Below are 23,027 nucleotides of genomic sequence, written 5' to 3'. Positions count from 1 at the left end.
CAAACTACCATCACGCAAGCCCTTGCCTCAGACTCAGATTTATAGAGGAAACCAGACCATGCGACAGTCTCCTAATTTTTCCCAACAATCCCCTTTAACGGTCAATAATCTGTTCTACAGCAGCCAGAGCAGGTCTCCTACAATATCAAGCATCCTATGTCATCCCTCTGCTCAAAAAGTTGTAATGGTTTCCATGACACTCAGAATAAAATCCAAAGTCCTTTCAGTGTCTCCCAGGGCTCAGCATGATCCAACCACTGGTCCCTCTCTCACTCTTTTATTTTTCTCCATATCACTTACACCACATGATATTATATTGTGTATTTATCGATTAATGGAAATTGGAATTGGAAGGTATTGGAATGCAAACTCCATAGCAATAGGGACTTGTCTCTCTTGCTTACTACTACATCCCCAGTGCCTCACCATGTAGGTATCAAAAAATACTTGTTGAATAAATAATGCAACACATGATTTTCATTATGCACATAGTTGTAATGCTAGAACTAACATTACCTCAGACAAAGAGAAAAAAGAACTTGCTATCAGCTGCTTTGTTTGAGTGACTTCAGGATATATTTATCCAACAATGGGTGAAAATGTGATAAAAATGGCTAAGAAGACTTGTGCCATTGATAGTCTTGGGGAGGATTGAAAAACAAAGGCCATTACTCTTGATCAAAAGCTAGACGTAATCAAGGCTGGATTTTCCCAGGGATGTTTAGCTTTATAAGTATAGACTTAAAGCTATAAAAACACCAGTATTATTGAAATGCCTTCAGGCAAAATTACTCTATTATTGTGAGTCTGAATGCTCCAGAACCAAATCCCATATTTGCTTTCTGAAATAATTATTTTTAAGTGATTTTTTTAATAAAAAGTGACTTCTTAGGAATGCAACTATAATACTATAGCACAGATCTAATCCCTGCTCCCAATGAAGACAGAAAAAGCTAAATATAATCCTTAAGAAAGCTTTCCTTCACACATAAAGGGGAATCTTATGGCGAAGCCCTCAGAAGTCACAACTATGATCTTAAAAGGAGATAGGCACCGAAAGAAAATATTACCTATAAAACCATAATTACTAAAATTAAACATGGCTGACAACTCTAGAAGTCAATCTGGCATTTGGTTGGCAGCCACTAGGGTGACCGGCCCTCAGGAATAGCCCCAGATTTAATACTTATCTAATGATGTGAGCCTGAATAAATCACTTAACCTATACGTCAAATGCTGTTGAGGACAGATACTGTATCATTCAGGATAGATCCTGGTATCCACCTCACACATGGCACACAGAGGAAGTACCCAATAGATAAGAACTGAATGAGTAAGTCTGAAGAACTAGGCGAGGCATAATCTGTACTCTTAAAGGCCTCATGTAACTTTTAGCAAGAATTAGTATTAATTATGCCTCTATTCCTTCCGAAGATATTCATTTGTATTTTTGCCAGCACCTTACTCCCTGAGCTAAATTAGCTACAAATTTCCATGGACATCACTCTCATGAGGTATCTAGATTATCATTTTGAACTAGAAAATAATCATGTCTAGTCAATAGAGATTATTGTGTAAGTAGATAAAAAGTGTTATATATAAGTTGGACAAATGACATGATTTTGGTTGAAAATTCCCTTTAAGCAGAAGACATGAACAGACATTTCTCTGAAGAAGACATCCAGGTGGCCAACAGACACATGAAAAATGCTCAATATCACTCATCATCAGGGAAATGCAAATCAAAATTACAACGAGATGTCACCTCATACCTGTCAGAATGGCTAAAATCAAAATACAAGAAACAACAAGTGTTGGTGGGATGTGGAGAAAAACAAACCCTCTTACATGAGTGGTGTGAATACAAAGTGGTACACACTCTGAAAAACAAAACAACAAATCTGGAGATTCCAAAACATTAAATATAGAACTACCCTATAATCTGGTAATCGCACCACTAGGAATCCACCCCCCAAAATACAAAAAGACTAATTAAAGGGATACATGTACCCCTATACATATAGCAGCATTATCTACAATAGCCAAAGTATGGAATCAACCCAAGTGCTCATCAAGAGATGATCGGATGGGGGTGCTTGGGTGGCTCAGTTAGTTAAGTGTCCAACTCTTGATTTCATGATCTCAGGTTGTGAGATCGAACCCATGCCAGGCTCTGCACTAGGTGTGGAACCTACCTAAGATTCTCTCTCTTCCCCTGCCCCCAGCCCTTCCCCCCTTGAATGTGCATGTGTTTGTGCTCTCTGTAAAAAAGAGAGAGAGAGAGAGAGGTGAATGGGTAAAGAAGATGTGGTATACACATACAGTGGAATATTATTCAGATATAAAAATGAATGAAATCTTGCCATTTGCAACAACACAGATGGAGCTAGAGAATACAATGTTAAGTGAAATAAGGGAGTCAGAGAATGACAAATACCATATGATGTCACTCATATGTGGAATTTAAGAAACAAAACAAATGAGCAAAGGAAAAAAGAGGGGGGCACCAAGAAATAGACTTTTAAGTATAGAGAAAAAACAGACGGTCCCCAGAGGGGAGGTGGGGAGGTGAGTTAAACTGGCAATGGGGATTAAGGAGGGCACTTGTGATGAACACCAGCTAATGTATGGAATTGTGGTCTCACTATCTTGTACACCTGAAACTAATATAATACTGTGTGTTAACTACATTGGAATTAAAATTTTTAAAAACTCCCTTTGAAACTAAAAATATTACAATGGCTCTTCATGGAAGGAATATCACATGCTGAATCAGGAGACCTAGATAAGTAACTTATACTTTTGAGCCTCAATATTGCGCTTGTAAAATGAACACATCTGAGGGGATTAAAAAAAAAAATCTCTTCCCAGGCTATACAAGGGCTGATCATTGTAAACACACCAATTTATTTTTTAGAGATGTATCAAGGGATGTTTCCATTTAGTCTGCCCATGGGTCCTGGAGGAAGGGAGGAAAAAGACTATGTACCCATTATCTATTGTTACATAAAGGAGCCACCTAAATTTAATAGATTAAAATAACAATGTATTCCTACCTTTTATAAGTCTGTGGGTTAACTGGGCTGAAGTGGAAGCTTTAGATAAACACTCTTTATAGTGTTGCAGAGATCACTCGAGTGCTGCATTCAGCTGAGATGGGAATGTCTAAATTGGCTCTTATCCTTCAGGGTCTTTCCAAATGGCCTCTTATCATCCAGCGGTCTAGCCTGAGCTTCTTTACAACACATAGCCTAGATTCTAAAAGGAAGTATTCCTAGAGGACACGCTCCTGTGGGCAGCATTTATCAAGCCTCTGCTTGCATCACATTTATTAATATCCCAACGGCCAAAGAAAGTCACTTGGCCAAACCCAGAATCTAGGTGGAGGATAGGGGCTACACGAGAGTATGAACGCCAGGAAGTATGGCTCATTGTAAGAAAAAGAAGTACAAAATGGAGACAGGAATTTGTAGATTAAAATATTTCTGCAGAACTTAACCACTTTCTCTCAAGAAACCTGTTTCCTTGTTCCCTAAATCCCATCAAGTCAATGGAGGTCATTGCTTTTGGCTGGGGCAGATCAACCTCTTAAAAATCATGAAACATTTTCTCCGCAGAAATCCACCCATGACATAATGGCAATTTCAGCATGACAGGACATGTCTGGCATTCATCATATATGAAACATTTTTGCCACCATTAATCAGATTCATTCAGTAATCCAGTGAATAATGAGGGAGGCTGTATGGGCTGAAGGGCTAGAGGAATGAAAGGAATAGATTTTAATTTTGCCTTTGGAAGGGTACAACAACAAACATTTAGTGAGGCCTTGAAATATATTCAGACATGTACTGAGCAATGAGATTGTGACAATAGAGGAGAAGTATGATAAAAAAATTTTAAAAACTTAAAAAAACTTTAATAGACCAAAATATAACTAGAAGGAGAGTTAATCTATGCACTGGATTCTAAAAACAACAATAATGATTATTATGGGGATTACTGCTGCTATTCCTATTCTACTTTTTAAAAATCACTATGTTCTTACTTGCATTAGTTCACTGAATCCACACAACAATTCTATAAACAAGCACCCCCATTTTAGAGATGGCAAAACTTGGTTTAGGGAGGTCAAGAAGTTTTCCAAGGTCACTCAAGAAATTAGAAGCAAAGGCAGGGTTCGAATCTGTGTGCTAATTCATCTAGCCACCAAACATTTATTGAATTCTTCCTCTGTGCCAGACTCTGAATCTTTATTCTACATTTTCACCCATTACATGTTCAACAATAGCTTCTCAATCATATGCCCAAAGGAGTTGAAAAGAGAATGAATGAATAGATGTTGGGGGGGCGGCAGGGAGAAAGAAAAAAAATTCAGTGAGATGAGTTTCTCCTTAGTTTAAGAATTGATTCTCTGTTGGTTCCTGGGTGGCTCAGTGGGTTAAACCTCCGCCCTCGGCTCAGGTCATAATCCAGGGTCCTGGCACTGAGCCCCGGCATCAGACTCTCTACCCAGCAGGGAGCCTGCTTCCCCCTATCTCTCTCTGCCTGCCTCTCTGCCTACTTGTGATCTCTGTCAAATAAATAAATAAAATCTTGGGGCGCCTGGGTGGCTCAGTGGGTTAAGCCGCTGCCTTCGGCACAGGTCGCGATCTCAGGGTCCTGGGATCGAGTCCCGCATCGGGCTCTCTGCTCGGCGGGGAGCCTGCTTCCTCCTTCCTCTCTCTCTCTCTGCTTGCCTCTCTGCCTACTTGTGATCTCTCTCTGTCAAATAAAAAAATAAATTAAATAAATAAATAAATAAATAAATAAATTTTTTAAAAAAGAAAATAATTGAGTCTCTGGGATGCAGCACTATAATGCCTCACATCAACTGGGTGTTATGAAAGGTTGAACATGATTTACTCTCTTCCTTGGAAGCTCATTGCATCAGCCTTCTTGATATAGAGCTACTGTCCTAATATCCCTTCTAATCACAGGAGGAGCTCCTGCCATGACTTTGAGATGCTCTGCCTCACTGCCATCATCTTTCATCATCACTTTCATTTTCGACTTAGATACCTCAGATGTGGCTGATGACCAAAGGTCAAGTCTTGGGAATAAAGAATGAGAGAAATGATGCAAACTTGAATCCCATATTCTTTTTTTTTTTTTTTTAAGATATTATTTATTTGACAGAGGGAGAGATCAGAAGTAGGCAGAGAGGCAGGCAGAGAGAGAGGGGGGAAACAGGCTCCCTGCTGAGCAGAGAGCCCGATGTGGGCCTCGATCCCAGGACCCTGAGACCATGACCTAAGCTAAAGGCAGAGGCTTAACCCACTGAGCCACCCAGGCGCCTGAATCCTATATTCTTGCTTCAAGAGTTCAATTTTGGGCGCCTGGGTGGCTCAGTGGGTTAAGCCGCTGCCTTCGGCTCAGGTCATGATCCCAGGGTCCTGGGATCAAGTCCCGCATAGGGCTCTCTGCTCAGCAGAGAGCCTGCTTCCCTCTCTCTCTCTCTCTCTCTGCCTGCCTCTCTGTCTACTTGTAATCTCTGTCTGTCAAATAAACAAATAAAATCTTAAAAAATAAAAAAAAAAGAGTTCAATTTTGGCCATAAGAACCCTTTCCCGAGTGCTGAAACTGCATGTACTTCAAAAAGTACTGGAAAATCTCAGATATTCTCTAGTCTTTGTTATAGAACATGAAAGAAGACTGAAGTTGTTTTAGATGTATTCTGGGGGTTGGGGGGGGATTCCGGTTAATCTTGAGTAATACATTTACAGTAAAACACACCAGCTCTGAGGTACTTAAGCATTCTGATTAAATGAAATTTTCCTGTGTAAGCCATAGATCTTGCCCTTGGAGTCATGTCTGGATGAAAGGCAGGCCTTCTTTATAAGAAAAACTAAAGGAAAATACAAGGCTGGAAAAAGGCAAGTAGAAGAGATGATAAAATATAATAGGAATTCATCAGAGAAGACTGAGACTAGCTGGGTGGCCTGTCCCTAATAAACATCACTGGGAGCTGGAGAGCTGCCTAGGAGTGGGAAATGAGGACTGGGATGAGTAAATGAATGAAGAAATAGGGGAAGAGTATTAAGTTGCATCTTCTCCACATGGGATCTTGAGAAGGGATGCATTTCCAAGAAGGTAGAGTAAGTGCCTGCCTTGCTGGTTTCATTTGAAGAAAGCTAAGAAAATGCTCTGGCAGCTCCGTGACAGTAAATAAAATGTCCACTAATAGCCACTCCTTGAAATTCAGGAATATAAAGACTACTTAGTTTAGAATGAAAAAGAGTAACCACAGGGGAAGAAGGAACTAAGGTATTACCACCCATAAACTCCATAAACCAAATGGATTTCTAATATATGATTTTTATTAAATAGAGGGGCTTTCTCTGGGTGTTTGAGCAGTGGGTGATGGTCTTCTTTATATTTTTCTGACCTTTATAGATTAGGATAATAATTAATATTACTTTTGGAGTCAAGGATATAACCATAATAGCATAGCAATGGGATATATAAGTAAATAGTATTCAAGATAGGTAAGGTAAGCTTCAGCGTAGGTCAGGAGAGCTGAAGACAGGGTCTGAACTTAAAGAGGTGGCTGTCATAAGGACACTATGATGTCATTATCAAAGGACAGAGGAAAGGTAACAGAAAAGAGGAATTTTAAAAAACTTTATTTCATATTTTTTCCTAAAAATAAACTTCATAGAAAAACATTATCAGTATCATTTAAAAGACAGAAAGCCACAAACTTAGAAAATGAGATGCAAACATATTTTTAAGCCCTTTGGGTGATCAAGACAGACAAGGGTTGATTATTCCAAACCCCCAAAGACTGTATGCCTTCAGTTACTTACAGGACATCTCCTAATCCCTATTTCTGTCAGAATAGGAGGTTCCTTAATAGAAAGCACTGATTTTTAGAACAGTGATGTAGTAAAGTCTTTTTATAAATGTATGTTTTTCATTATAAATGTAAAACCACATATTTCGAAAGAGAAGAAAATTTGCTCATAATATAACTTTGCATTGTCCTTTTTCCATTTGCTGTATATCACATAACTGAATCATCTTATGTTTCTCATAGCCTTCAAAACCACCATGTAAGTGGCCAAGTATCATATATCATAATTTACAAATCTTTCAAATAGGTTGAGTATAGGAAGGCAGCAACACATCCAGTTGGAATGTCATTTAGACAGCTACAGAAAAATGTGTTTCTTGGTTGAAGCATTCAGCTCTTTACTTTCTATTTAATACAAGGGTCGCTAATTTTTTCCATGGGCTCATTAAGTTATCAGTGCCTAAAGAAAAGGACCCTCTCTAGGGACAATCAACATATTTGCTTGTGAGTTGGAAAAGGACATAGCTAGCATATTTATCAAATGTGTAAGTGGCCCATGAGATGGAGGCATAACAACTATGGTAGATGACCAATTCTGAATCCAAAAAAAATCTGATAGGGTGAAAGAATAATAGGATGACTCAAACAGGACAGCATTTCACAGAGTGAGAGTTAAAATGACTAAGAGTGTTTCTACTAGAGAAAAGAAGCTTTAGAATAAACAAGATCATGGTATGAAATATCTGGGGCCAGACTGGGGGCTGAGGGTCTTTATTATGGAAAGGGAATTTCAAATAGAACTATCATAAAAGATAACCAGGACTCTAAGGCCCAAATTTTAAAAAATTACCTCACAACACATAGAATAAAAACAAATCTGTCAAACAAAAATAATCCACTGTCATTTGTTAATTCTTTCCATAAATATGTACTTTTCAATCTTTTATTTATTTATTTGAGAGTGAGAAAGCATGAGTCAGGGGGAGGGGTAGAGGCAGACAGAGAAGCAGACTCCTTACTCATTAGGGAGCCCAGTGCAGGGGTAGATCCCAGGACCCTGAGATCATGACCTGAGCCAAAGGCAGAGGCTTAACCCACTGAGCCACCCAGGCGCCCCTCCATAAATATTTATTGAGCACACCTACTAGGTGTGAGTGTCTTGCTAGGCACTGAGGATATGGTGGTAAAAGAGGTGAGCATGATGCCCACCTCAGGGTGGCCCTAAGGGCGCCAAAGAGGGAAGATGAAACAAAACAAAACAATCAAATAAGCTAAAAAAAAAATTTTACAAACTCTGTGTTATAAACAATTAAAGGGCCTGAGATAAAGATTAGTAAGAGGGATGCACTGTAAACAGATGGCCAAGAAAAACCTTTCTATGTACTTGACACCTGAACAGAGACTAAAGCATGAGCAGGAGCCAGTTACGTAAACAGTAATGGCAAGAGTGTTCCAGGCAACTGCTCTGGGGCATAACTGTGTGTGTTTGGAAAAAACAAAAGAAGGCAAATGGTGCTGGAACCTAGTGTGTAAGGAGGGAGATGGTGAATGAGAACCTTTGAGAAATAGGCAGCCAACGGGCTTTGTGGGCATGGTAAGAAGAGTAGGTTTTAACCAAAAGGCAATGAGAAGTCGCTGGAAAGCCTTAAACAGGGACGGCCTTGACTGAGTTTTGCTATTAGAAGAGTACTCTGATGGAGTGTGGAGCATGGGTTAGAGAGAGGCCGAACAAGAAGCAGCAGGCCCGTTAGGAGACTACTGCAGTGGTCTAGGGGAGAGAAGATGTGGGCTCAGCCCATTGTGGTAGAAATGCAGATGGAGAGAAGTGAGCAAAGCCAGGCTGCATCCTAGGAGGAAGTGTGCACGAGGTGCCTGGTGCATCCCTTCGTTGCTGGGATGACCACTCCTTGATCGGATTCTAATCTCGTAAACCCCCTTCCAACTCTGCACCTCTTCAAGAGACAGATTCTAGAAGAGAGACTGGCATGTGAACAAAGCACTTTGTGGATTCAAGACCTTCTTCCTATTGCTCTTCATGCGCAGGCCCCGTTTTTACAAAAATTTTAGCAATGAAAGACCTTGGTTGGGCCCAATTCCTCCAAAGAGTTAATTACTGGCCTGGCCCTAGGAGGATCAGAATAAAACATGAGCATGTGGAAGGCATCAAGCTTACAATGTGAACATGAGCAGCACTAATGGGAACACTCCCTTGCCAGGCACCGTCCTCATAATTCTACAAATTAGCCAGAGCCTCTGGAATCCCAGTTCTGCAGCTGCTACACAGATGTGGGCTGAGCACTAGGATGGGAGCAGAGAAAGGAGGTTGGAGCATAAAGATGATTTATCCGAATCAAACCAGGACTCTTGGCATTTAAGGGAATGACTGTCATTCCTGTCTGTACAGTGTACCTGGAAAGGGCTTTTCGAAATGCAGATCTGATCATGTACTCATTTCATCCCAACCTTAAAAGGCTGCTTAGCATTCCTTTTAGGATGAAGACCAAAATCCCTAGCATGGTCTTGAAGTAAGGGGAGCATATGTCCTGCTTTGCCCAAGATAGTTGGGACTTATGACTGTTGTTGTTATTATCAAAAACCCCTCATTTTACTCTCACCAGTGCTTCCATTTTGACAATAAATCCTGTGTTCCCCCCTACCTACAAGGCCCCATATGCTCTTTTCATCCTCATTTCTTGCCATGCTCTGAGATACAGCCACACTGGACTTCTTTCTGTTCCTTCATCCCTCCAGCATCTCTTCTGCTGTGGAGGTATACATAAGCTGCCCTGCTAGCTGGAAAACTCCTGCACTTCCCTCCCCTCTGCCAGATGAATTTTATTCCCACTCCAGACCTTTCCCGAGCAGGAGAGCTGTCCTTCAACCTCACTCTAAGCTCTATATAGATTCCTCTCCTCCTTAGCACCTAGCATATTAGGTTTCATTTTGTTTACATTTATTTGGGTGGTTCTTTGATTAATGATCAACTATCTCCCATTTGAATGAGGGTAGTGACCACATCTTCTTTACCATTGAAAGTCAAATGCCAACCAGATTTTAACTGAATGAATGGATGGATTTATTTATTAATAAATGAGTTAGCAAACAAACTCCTGGTTCTTTACTGACTACTCCTGCCAAAACCAATAAACAAAAACAACAAATTTAAAAAACAGTGTATTAATAAACTAGGAAAATGTTGAGAAATGACTTGACATCTTTGGTATAGATTTATTGTTCTGCGTGTATATATTCCAAGTAAGTACTGCCTTCCATACTAGTAACCTCTTACAAGCTGGACCATTATCCCAAAGACATAGCAATAATTCAGTGAATTTCTAAAACCCCTCTTTGGAACTTGCCTGAAAAGTCTCAGTATGTTCTAGTGGAGCTCTTCAATAACGGCAAAACTACAACCTTCAGAGGGAAGTTCTGATTGTCGGAAAAGCCAACTGGCATTTTGTATCAAGTCTGATGAACGAGCCTGGAGACCAAGTCAAACAGGGGTGATAAGGTCAAAAATGAAGTGAAACTTGACAGAGACCAAATCTCTAAAGTGTCTCCAAAACTGGCTCAGAAAGTAATTGCAAACATTTTGGTAGCAAATGTGGAAGAAGGAAAAAAGCATCCAATGGGACCTTTTTGAAAGATAAGCCCTGTTTTTTCATTTGAAAATGTGTAGAAAATCAACCTCCACAAATTCCTCAGAATGACAATCCCTCCTCCAAACTGTGTGGTGCTTTTGAGCTTACAAAGTGCTTTCCCCAAGTTATCCTTTCAATAAGTGACCACTCTAAGAGATTTTGCTATGTTCATTTTGAAGAGCAAGGCAAATAGGTTTGAGGAGGTAAGGAGTGGAAAATGAGCTCTCCGGGGGTCATGAGTCATGAAGGCTTTAAAGAAATTTAACACCTCCCAGGACTAAGCACGACTGGAAAAACAAATACCAGTTCCCCAAGACAGCATCACAATACATTCCAGCCAAGTGTGGACACCCCTCAGAGCCCACCTGTTTATGCTCCTTCACCCCAGATCTGCTAGGTCCTGCCCCAGGACTGACAAACAAAACTCAGCTCTGAAATTCCATTAGCACCACCAGAATGTTTGCCTAGTAGCTTCTGGATGGAACAGGAGGAGAAAAAGCATTTTCTGAGCCCCACCTTAAATATGCAGGAGCCAAGAGCAAAGAAGAGTTACAGAGCCTAGAGCTTTGGATCTGCTTTATGTGACCTACTTTATGGCCCTTGAAATGCATTGGGAAAAATTGAGAATTAATATTTTGGGGAGTTCTAGAAAGCTTATGTCTTGATAGCTCTCCATCTTCCCACTCTTAACCATATGGTGTTAAATCTAGTTTTAGTTTCAGAATTTCAATGAAATAAATTGGTATAAAAATGTTTTTCCTCCTTGCTACCACTAATACATTAGCCTTCTATTTCCAATCCAGAGTGCAAGGAATTTCAACCACTTGGAACACGATCTCCTCTATCCTAAGTATGAGTCAGGAGACATTAAGGCCAAAGAAGTCACCTAAGATTCACAGAAATGCACTGTTCATTGTGTTGTGGGTGGCAAGAGGTGGTCAAGGAAGTAAAAAACAAATGATCTGGACCCAGGTTGAGGCAATATAACAAGAAAGACAACCATGACTGGACAAGTCAAAGTTTAGACCAAGCTGACAAAGGATAATCTTGGAACAAGCACCAATCTGGGAATTGCTCAAAACATTCCAGGTGACCAAAATGCCTCCAAATATCCAGTGTCTGGGCTATTGACTGAGGGGAAGTTTTTTTCCTGGCCTCGTGCCTTGGCAACAAATAGAATCTAAGGTGTTTAACTCTCCAGATTGTTAGATTCATTTTTAACCAGTCCTTAAGAAAGGTCTGCTCCGCTGTGAAGTGTGTAAACCTGGTGATTCACAGACCTGTACCCCTGGGGATAAAAATATATGTTTATCAAAAATAAAAAATTAAAAAAAAAAAAAAAAGAAAGGTCTGCTCCCCCCTGGGGTAAGTAAAAGTAGATACTATCAGTTTAGTGAAAGTAGATACTATCAATTTAGTGAAAGTAGATGCTATCAATTTTTCTGGGTAGCAGGTATTAACTTGATATGGTCCCCGAAAATCCAGAACTTGCCATCCTTCTTATAACAGATGCATTCTCTGTGGATGACCTCCAACTCACTCCATTTTTCCCAAAGAAAACAAGTGGAATGACGTCCCTTTCTGAGCCAACTGAAACCAACCAACATGTCCTCCAGCTGGTCTCTAACAATGTACAACATGTCCTGAAACCACAAACCAAATCATCCAGCATTCCCTGACAAACAAGAAAAGACCTGATATTTATCAGGACGGCCAGACATTTGCCTCTATGACTAAACATGTCCAGAGTCCCAGGGAAAGCTACCACCTCCCATTCCAGGCATCCAAGCCCTCACATATATTACACCTGCCGCACCTCTAACCCCATCTATTTTCCAAAGAGAGGAGCACCTTCCATGACCATGTTGGTGACAGATTTTCAAAGGGTTGTTTTAAGATGATGAATGCAATAGCAGCGCTTCTCGTACTTGAACATAGGGTCTTGTTAACATGCAGTAAGTCTGGCACAGGGCCTGAGAGTCTACAGTCTAAAAAGCTCCCAAGTGACGCTGAGGCTGCTGGCCAATGGGCCACATTTTGAGTACAAAAAGCCTATAGCATGTATTTTAAAGGCTTAAGGATATCTTAGATATTTTTAATGCTGACATGAAGGAAAGCTTTCCAATTAAATATGTACCCCAAAAGCAACATGGTGTAAAGAAAAGTAGAAAAAGGGGGGAATAGAGGAGAAAATATAAGGGGATAGACTGAGAGGAAAGTAGAAGGGGAAAGAAAGAAGGGGAAAAGGGAAGAAGAAAAAGAAAAGAAGAGAGAGATAAGAAGGGAAGAAGAAAAATGCATTAAGTTAAGTTAGGCTAGAGAAGAAGAAAATAAGTATGGGTTTAATTGCTTTCTTTGGCATAAGTGGGAAGAAGCAGCTCCACCCCCACTGCCTGTAGCACCAGAAGGTTGTTTCCATTCCAAAGGTGTTCCACTGCAATAATATCCCTAATTCCTTTATTTTCACAACTGTTGGACAATCACTCTCAGACTTATAACAGAGTCTCCTAGTCCAATCCAGTGACTTTCAAACTTCTTATCATAGCTCACCTGAAAATACACACACACACACACACACACACACACACACACACACATACACACACTGAGCAGGAAGATTCAGTTCCTGGTGAGAACCATTTCCTGACTTGGAGGAGGCTACCTTCTCACTTTGTCTTCACATAGACAGGGAGACAGAATGAGCTCTGGTCTCTTGCCTTCTTCTAAGGACACTAAACTCATCATGGGGGTTCGTCTTCATTACTTCATCTAAATCTAATTACTATCCAAAGACCCCACTCCTAATGCCATCATATGGGGATTAGGGCTTCAACATAATGAATGGGGAGTGGACAATAGTCAGTCCATAACACTATTTAAAAAATCATCCGAAACTTAATGCCTCAAAATACTTCTTATTAACTCTCTTGGTTGTATGAGTTGACAGGGATCAGGATCAGGTAGGTTGTTCTTATTTGGGATCTCTCATGCAGTTGTAACCATGTGTTAGCTGGATGTCCAAGATGGTGCATTTGCATGCTGACAGCTGATGACAACCATCAGCTGGGAGCACAGCTGGAGCTGTCAACCAAAGTGAATACATGTAGCTTCTCCATGTGATCTGAGCTTCTCATAACATGCATGGCAGCTGGATTCCAAGACAGACTGACCCAAGAACACACATTCCAAAAAGACCCAGTTTACAGTTAAGTGATTTCTACATTACCTGTACATTGGTAATTAGGTACTGAATCTTGATGAAATTCAGCTTCTATCTTTTTGGCAAGAGTTTTTTCCAGGTGACAGTTCCATTAGGAGGGATATAATACCTGCTTGTCTTTTCATGATAATAGTCACTGATGCCTAGAAAAAATAATTTATCAAGAGTTCAAACTTGCATTTTTCAAAGACCATTCTGGCTATAGTGCAAGTTATCTTTAAAAGGAATAAATGAAACAGCTATGTGCTGCTTCATGAGTCTAACAATCAAAACCAAGTCAGAACGACAGGAAGATTTTGGGGTACTTCATCATGGCTTGCTTACCTTAATAGTCTATAAAAATAAGTTAGTTCAGTCATAGTAATTTTAGGGTGGAGTCTTTTGAGTTAAAGACATGGTTAAATTATCATGTCAACTATGAAGAAAGACAGTTTGGCTTCTTTTTTGCTAATTTTAATACCTTTTATTTCTTTTTGTTATCTGATTGCTCTTGCTAGGACTTCTAGTACTATGTCGAACAAGAGTGGCGAGAATGGGCATCCTTGTCATGTTCCTGATCTGAAGGGAAAGGCTCTCATCTTTTCCCATTAAGAATGACATTTGTGGGGCGCCTGGGTGGCTCAGTGGGTTAAGCCGCTGCCTTCAGCTCAGGTCGTGATCTCAGGGTCCTGGGATCGAGTCCCGCGTCAGGCTCTCTGCTCAGCAGGGAGCCTGCTTCCTTCTCTCTCTCTCTCTGCCTGCCTCTCAGTGTACTTGTGATTTCTCTGTCAAATAAATAAATAAAATTAAAAAAAAAAAGAATGACATTTGCTGTGGGTTTTTCATAGATGGTTTTCATGAAATTGAGGAATGTTCCCTCTATCCTTATACTCTGAAGAGTTTTAATCAGGAAAGGATACTGTATTTTATCAAATGCTTTTTCTGTATCAATTGAGAGGGTCATATGGCTCTTGTCTCTTCTCTGATTGATGTGTTCTATCAGACTGATTGATTTGCAAGTGTTGAACCACCCTTACATCCCAGGAGTAAATCCCACCTAGTCATGATAGATAACCCTTTTAATGTACTGTTGGATCTTCTTAGCTAGGATCTTATTGAGAATTTTGGCATCATTTTATGGATGACTTTATGATAATTAGCCTCCATGACATGATTTAAGGGAGGCATTATTAGACCCATATTAGAGGTGGAGAAATGATAGACCTGGGAAGTTATTTTCCAATCCAAGGCCACCCAAAGTGTCACGGATGAAAATGAGGTCAAGAACCAAAACCTATGGTTCATCAGCCCTCAGTTTAAGCCAGGAGACATTTTCTCTGAAGAATGTTTATGCTCTGATTTGGAAGTCTACATTAAAAGTGAAGGATAGAAGAGCACAAAAGAGCTAGTCTAAATATTGGTCTATAATTCTCCTTTTTGATGAGGTGTCTGCCTGGTTTGGGGACCAAGGTAATGCTGGCCTCATATAGAATGAGTCTGGAAGTTTTCCTTCTGTTTCTATTTTTTTGAAACAGCTTCAGGAAAAGAGGTATTATTTCTTCTTTGAATGTTTGGTAGAATTCTCCTGGGAATCCATCAGGACCTGGACTCTTGTTTTGTGGGAGGTTTTTTTTTTTTTTTTAAGATTTTATTTATTTATTTGTCAGAGAGAGAGCAAGCGAGAGCAAGCACAGGCAGACAGAGTGGCAGGCAGAGTCAGAGGGAGAAGCAGGCTCCCTGCGGAACAAGGAGCCCGATGTGGGACTCGATCCCAGGACGCTGGGATCATGACCTGAGCTGAAGGCAGCTGCTTAACCAACTGAGCCACCCAGGCATCCCTTGTGGGAGGTTTTTGATCACTGCTTCACTTTCATTACTGGTTATTGGTCTATTCAGATTGTCAGTTTCTTTCTGCTTCAGTCTTGGTAGTTTACAGATTTCCAGGAAGGCATCCACTTCCCCAGGATGATTAATTTATTGGTGTATAGTTATTGATAATAATTTCTAATAATTATTTCTATTTCCTTGTTGTTAGTTGTGATCTCTTCCCTTTATTAATTCGTAACTTTATTAATTTGGGTTCTTTCTCTTTTCTTTTGGATAAGCCTGGCCAGTAGCTTGTTGGTCTTATTAATTCTTTCAAAGAAATAGCTTCTAGTTTCGTTGATCTGCTCTACTGTATTTCTGGCTTCTAATTCATTGATCTCTCCTCTCATCTTAATTATTTCTCTCCTGCTTGGCTTAGGCTTTATTTGTTGTTCTTCCTCCAGTTCTTTAAGGTGTAAAGCTTATGGTTTCACTTATATGTGGAGCATGAAGGACATTAGGAGAAGGAAGGGAAAAATGAAAGGGGGGAAATCAGAGGAGGAGACGAGCCATGAGAGACTATATGGACTACAGGAAACAGACTGAGGGTTTCAGAGGGGGGATGGTTTAGCTCAATGATAGGTATTAAGGAGGGCAAGTATTGCATGGGGTACTGGGTGTTATATGAAAACAATGAATTGTGGAACACTGCATCAAAAACTAATGATGTACTGCATGGTGACTAACATACATAATAAAATAAACAAACTCAATGGGAAGAAATAAAAGGAAAAATTGGGCATACACTTTCACTGATATTATTCAATTACTAGAAAAAGATTTCCATTTAAAATTTTTGAAATAAAACATAAAGCATCTACCCTTGAAGATTAACCAAAAAAATGAATACACCCCACAACTAGGATGGATATGTGTACTATTAAATATTTGGTTTCTTTAAATGCTTGTTTCTTCTCTCCTTTCTCTTTTTTTAAGATTTTATTTATTTATTTGAGAGAGATAGTGTGTGTGTGTGTCTGTGTGTGTGTGTGTGTGTGAGAGAGAGAGAGAGAGAACGTGAGAAGGCGGAAGGTCAGAGGGAGAAGCAGACTCCCTGTCAAGCAGGGAGCCCAACGCAGTCCAGGATCATGACCTGAGCCAAAGGCAGTCGCTTAACCAACTGAGCTACCCCGGCACCCTCTTCTTTCTCTTCTTTTATCTCTCTTTCTTTTCCTTCCTCTACTATTAACCTCCTACCCTCCTTCCCCCCCACCACTCTCTTACTTTTTGTTTTTTCAGATAAGAAAATATCTTGAGATTTTTAAAAACTAAAGGCAGCAAATAAAAATGTAACGAGACTACAAATACTGTGATAAAAGCTGCTTTTATCAAGACATGTTCTTTTGTTTTGTTTTGTTTTTAAAGATTTATTTATTTATTTATTTGACAGAGATCACAAGTAGGCAGAGAGGCAGGCAGAGAGAGAGAGAGGAGGAAGCAGGCTCCCTGCTGAGCAGAGAGCCCGATGCGGGACTCGATCCCAGGACCCTGAGATCATGACCTGAGCCGAAGGCAGCGGCTTAACCCACTGAGCCACCCAGGCGCCCCTATCAAGACATGTTCTTAATTGAGGAGTACCTACCCCACTGTAGGAGCCATGGTCAGAATTCTTACCAGAAGGTGAGAGTGCATTTCAGCAATAAACCAAACCCTACCTGCATGACCTGAGAGGGCACAGAGCAGCAGAGAGGATAGAACGTGAGCAGTGGCATCTGAAACCTCAGCTGGATTCCCAGCTCCACCACACACTGTGTCATCACTGCTACTGGTCCAAGCAGGTGGTACTTCTCGTGCTTTCGCAGGCCTTCCACCCACATGTGGATGGTGTTCGAATGCAGAATCTGATTCAGTTAGTGTTGGCATGGGGCCTGAGATTCTGCATTTCTGACAAGCTCCCAGGTGACATGCTAGACTGTGGACCACACATGGAGAAGTAGGCCCTATAATCTACAGGAGCCACGGTCTCTCCACTGAAAGTCAATCCTATGTAAGTTTTTCCTATGTTAAACAGTATTCTCCCCACTGGATCATGAGCATATCAGGTGACATAATCACTGCCTTAATGATCCCTATTAGTTGAAACTATTTCCCAAGTAACTTTATAATAAATGGTATCACTTACTCCTTGACCACAGGGTATTTATGGTAACCTACTTCAAGTAACGCTGCATGTGAAAAAAAGAGATCCGGCACTGCCCTGTGCAAAGAGCAGACAGCAAGACAGTTTGGAAGCCCACCAAGAAGCAATACTCTTGTCTCTGTCCAAGAGAAGCCAAGATTTTACCACAGGGCTGAAATCTGGGTGGCCCTTTGGGTTTCCAGTGTAGATCAGAAGCACACACCGAAAAATGACTTTATGATAATTAGCCTCCACGAACTGCTTTAAAGGGAGGCATTATTAGACCCATATTAGAGGTAGAGAAACTATAGACATGGGAAGTTATTTTCCCACCCAAGGCCACCCAAAGTGTCAGGGATGAAAATGAGGTCAAGAACCAAAACCTATGGTTCATCAGTCCTCAGTCTAAGCCAGGAGACATTTCCTATGAAGAATGTTTATGCTCTGGTTTAGAGGTCTACATTAAAAGTGAAGGATAGGGGCGCCTGGGTGGCTCAGTGGGTTAAAGCCTCTGCCTTCTGCTCGGGTCATGATCCCAGGGTCCTGGGATCGAGCCCCGCATCGGGCTCTCTGCTCAGCAGGGAGCCTGCTTCCTCCTCTCTCTCTCTGCCTGCCTCTCTGCCTACTTGTGATCTCTGTCTGTCAAATAAACAAATAAAATCTTTAAAAAAAAAAAGTGAAGGATAGAAGAACACAGAAGAGCTGTAGATTTATTTGTTTCTATTTGTGATGATTTTGACTTTATTTATTGTCAAAAGCATTTTTCACTATCCTCATTTCTTGTTTGTCTTTCATTATTGTGCCTGTGCCCATGTGACTTAGACATGTTATTTAACCTCTCTGTGCCCCTCTTTCCTCACCAGTGAAAAACTGGGATCCTCACAGAGGATGAGATGACATAGCGCATGCATGGAATGTTAGCAGTCTGGCATGTGGTAGGCATTACCTAAGTGTTAGATATTCCTACACAGATAGCCCAATACATCTTCTCAATCATAATGCAGTTCTGCCCCTGGCAGGAGCCAATAGCTGCTCTGCTTTGTCCTCCTGGATGCCAGAATGGTGCTGAATTTAGAGTAGGCTTAAAAAATGATTTCCTGTCTAAATCCCAAAGACCAACAACAGCTTCTCTATGTGACTCAATTCCCTTACTAAGCTTCATACTGTATAGACACACCCCTCTGAATTTCCCAGAATATTTACCATTATTTACATGAGATATCCAGTTTCCAAGAACATTTCATCAGTTAACATGATTTTCTCAATGTTTTATAATCTTCAAAGTGATTTCACAAACACCCTCCCATTTAAACCTTTTAACAGATACTACGAAAAAGGCAAAATCTTAATGTGTCCATTTTACAGATGGGGAAACTGAATCCTTCTGAAGTAAAGTAATTTCCTTAAGATCATACTGATTATTGGTAATAATAATAATAGTTACTACTATTGAGAACTTTGAAGACTTAATAGTAGATTAAACAAATGAAATTGCTGATATTCTACCATGTTTAACGTACACAAAGAAGGTAACCTCATACTACTTAACCTAAATGAGAAGTGTATCATGTCATTTAATTCTCATATCAATCCTATAAGGTAAGGGAAAACCTCTATTTTAACAACAAAGGGAATGAAGCCCTGGAAGTAAATATGCTTACCTAAGAACAAGCAGTGGAGCTAAGAGTCAAACCCAGACCAGGATGAGTCCAAAACGCATACTAGTAGCTCTCCCACTCCACCTCTCTAGTATACAGCAAGGAAATGGTGGAGCTTGCACTGCTAGCTGGATCTCTATTAATCAAACATTTTTTTGTATTAAAAAATAGCATGTTTATACTAAATATCCATCACCACAGAAAGGAAAAGAGATGAGAAAGCTGAGCCTCAGAAAGCTTTCATGGCTTGGTCAGTCACACAGCTACTAAATGTTGGAGTTGGGACTCAAATAAGTTATGCACCTTCAAAGTCTGGGCTCTTCACCATCAAATCAGAGGTTCCCCAATCACCTGGGGACATTTTAAAATTTCTAATGTCGGGGTGCCTGGGTGGCTCAGTGGATTAAGCCGCTGCCTCACGATCCCAGTGTCCTGGGATTGAGCCCCGCATCGGGCTCTCTGCTCAGCAGGGAGCCTGCTTCCTCCTCTCTCTCTCTGCCTGCCTTTCTGCCTACTTGTGATCTCTTTTTTTGTCAAATAAAATAAATAAAATCTTTAAAAAAAAATTTCTAATGTCCAGGTGACTGCAGACAAATGAAAGCACAGCCCCTTGAGGTAGAACACAAGTTGTGGGTAGTTTTTGAAACTCCTAAGGTAATCCCAATGTGCAGACAAGCTTGGGAACTACTGCACGACACTCCATCCCTTCCAACCTGTCTCGTACCTCTTCTACCACATGCACCTACTGACTGATAAAATCTGACCCTGAGTTCTCTGCCATCAGTGCAACCACACAGTAGTGATCTTTACTGTGCTTTGTAGAGAGTAAATGCCTATTTCCCAGACACATTCTGGAGAGAGCTCCAAGCAGAAACCAAAACAAGTCACAGCAAAGGGCCAATGACAGTACTTTACCATTGACAACAATCAGCTGTCACCAAGGCTGAAATGGAAACCACTTCATCTAGGGAGGCCCTTCACTCTCCTGAGTGCTTAGCTTTGGCTTCAGTAGACAGCCTGAACCAGGATGGCTGAACTTAGCTGGTGTCTGGCTGGGGAGAGAGAGGGAGGTGCTGGTCAGCTTTGCTGAGTGGGACAGCCCTCTGCCTTCCCTATTACTCACATTCGCCATATGCAGGGTCAGTGCATGCTACCGAAGGTAAGCTGGGAAGCACGCATTCCCACCCACTGTGTCCAGCCACCACCAGTTCAGAATACTTCATCTTTATGAACTTCGCTTATTCTTAAAAATATGCTTGATTCCTGTAAGCCAAGTCCGTGGAAAAATAACGGAAACCAAATGCCAGGGAAATGGCGCCAAGGCAAACACATGTGAGCTCTGAAATAACAAGAGATACTGTGGTCACATCTGACCTTCTGAACTGTGCTATGGTTCCCTGCTGCTGAAGGGGTGCATGGTAATACTTTATTTGTAATGCAGAAGAGCTTGGTTTTTAAAGAGATGGCCTTTTGAAATTGTTAGGGCCTCAGCTAAGGGGCCAGAAATAATATTTTGAGGAATGACTTTTTTTCCCATAAGCTCAGAATATTCTGATTTCTATCTGTCAATGATGAATATGCAAGACCTCCAGAATTTCTACAAGTGTTGTCTTTTGGTTATACCAATATTTGGGCACAGTCTAACATAGACTGGGTTCACTTGTTTATTTTAGCAGCCTGCAAAAGATAAATGTGGAAGGACCTAGATGGAAAAGAAAAATGGGGGGTGCCTGGGTGGCACAGTCGGTTGAGAATCTGACTCTTGGTTTCGGCTCAGGTCATGATCTCAAGGTCATGAGATCAAGCCCTACATCCAGCTCTGCACCCAGCACTGAGTCTCCTTGGGATTCTCTCTCTATCTCCCTCTGTCCCTCCCACTACACGCTCTCTCTCTCTCTCAAATAAATAAATAAATCTTAAAGAAAAAAAAAAAGTAAAGTAAAATGACCCATGTCAAAAGTGAATTCAGAGAAGTCTGCTGGTTTCCACACTAACCAGTTTGGTTCCCAGCAGTGGGCAGTCTCAGACCTGCTGGGGTGCGTGCTGCCAGCAGTTACATTCCTATGAGATGCCAGTAACTACATTCTTGGGCACACAAAACAAGTCACCAGGAAGAATCTGTTCTATGTTAGCATTACCAAGAAAAGACCACAAGCTACAGAGTTTATGCAAATGAAGATTGGTTCCCATGGAAAATATTCCAGTATTAAAATAATAGCCAAGTCTGTCTAAGAGTAAAACACTTATTTTCATACTGTTTTTCAGATAATATTCTTTTCCTTTAGTTACATTATTTGCTGCCTATCTAGAAAATGTGTGTCTTAAAGAGAAAAAATACACAGTAAGACTAGCTTTATTGCAATTAGTGTGGGGGAATATACTCTATAAAAGTAATAATAATAGTAAATACGTTGTAGTACTTACTATATGTTCAGGCACACAGTAAAAATCTTAACCTGCTTTTCATGTATTAATAGATTTAATCCTCACAAACAGTGATTGCTCTTGTGTCCTGAAGCTTTATTTTTAGTTTAATGGATCACATTTATCAATCTTTTCATCTGTCCTTCTTCTTGTTTAGAAATCAAAAAATCAAAACATTAAGAATAGAAAAAAATGCCCTAATCATAGAAATATTTCTCCTGTATTTTTTCTTTTTTTTTTTTTAAGATTTTATTTATTTATTTGATAGACCGAGATCACAAGTAGACAGAGAAGCAGGCAGAGAGAGAGGAGGAAGCAGGCTCCCTGCTGAGCAGAGAGCCCGATGCAGGGCTCGAGCCCAGGACCCTGGGATCATGACCTGAGCTGAAGGCAGAGGCTTTAACCCACTGTGCCACCCAAGCGCCCCTCTCCTGTATTTTCTTTTATAAGGTTTAACTATTCAGTTTTGATATTTGAATTTATAATTTATCTGGAATTTATTTTGGATTAAAACATGAGGTAAGAACAGAATATATATTTTTTCCAAACAGAAAACCAGTCTTTCTAGTATCACTTATCCCCAATACTACCATCTTTCCACATTGATGTCACATTCCTCATATGCTGACTTTACATATCTTTGTGAGTTGGGCTATGGGCTCTGTTGTCTATTCCTGCCACAACACCACACAACATTAATCACTTACAGTTTTACAATAAGTTTTTATCTGGTAGAATAATCCCAACAACCCTCCCCACCATCTTGTCTCTCTCTTTTTTTTAATTTATTTTTTTATTATGTTCAATTAGCCACTGTATAGTACATCATTAGTTTTTGATGTAGTGTTCAATGATTCATTAATTACGTATAACACCCAGTGCTCATCATAGCATGTGCCATATACCAATACCCATCACCCACTCCCCCCACTCCCCTCCCCTCTGAAACCCTCAGATTGTTTCCTGGGGTCCACAGTGTCTCATGGTTCATCTCCCTCTCTGATTTCTCCCCCTTCAGATTTACCTTTCTTCCCCTATGGTCCTCCATGCTATTGCTTATGTTCTATATAGAGTGAAACCATATGACGTCTCTCTGCTTGACTTTCTGCACTTAGCATAATCTCCTCCAGCTCCATCCACATCGATGCAAATGGTGGGTATTTATCATTTCTGATGGCTGAATAATATGCCATTGTATATATGTACCACATCTTCTTTATCCATTCAACTGTTGAAGGGCATTTCCTCTTTTTGATAGTGACCTCTGACCTTTCATATCAAGCTT

At 40.5% G+C, this 23,027-nt stretch overlaps 1 protein-coding gene across 2 annotated transcripts in view; it reads right to left on the bottom strand.

The window, feature by feature from the left end:
• CCDC34 (coiled-coil domain containing 34) overlaps positions 1 to 23,027 on the bottom strand; it is a 118,248-nt gene that overhangs the window by 23,747 nt on the left and 71,474 nt on the right. The window contains exons 7-8 of one of the 2 annotated variants that reach the window (XR_006602264.1): positions 13,703 to 13,839; positions 10,219 to 10,316 (exon numbers count right to left, since the gene is read on the bottom strand). The gene's annotated coding sequence lies outside the window, so the exon portion shown is untranslated. Of the gene's footprint in view, positions 1 to 10,218; positions 10,317 to 13,702; positions 13,840 to 23,027 lie in introns of those variants that run through there. The other variant, XR_006602263.1, reaches the window with a different exon arrangement.

Source organism: Mustela putorius, unplaced genomic scaffold (assembly GCF_011764305.1).
Source record: "Mustela putorius furo isolate JIRA1106 unplaced genomic scaffold, ASM1176430v1.1 tig00003859_pilon_pilon_pilon, whole genome shotgun sequence".
NCBI classification, from domain to species: domain Eukaryota; kingdom Metazoa; phylum Chordata; class Mammalia; order Carnivora; family Mustelidae; genus Mustela; species Mustela putorius.
Note: the sequence above shows the minus strand (reverse complement) of the source record. Positions and strands in the feature narration are given on the sequence as shown.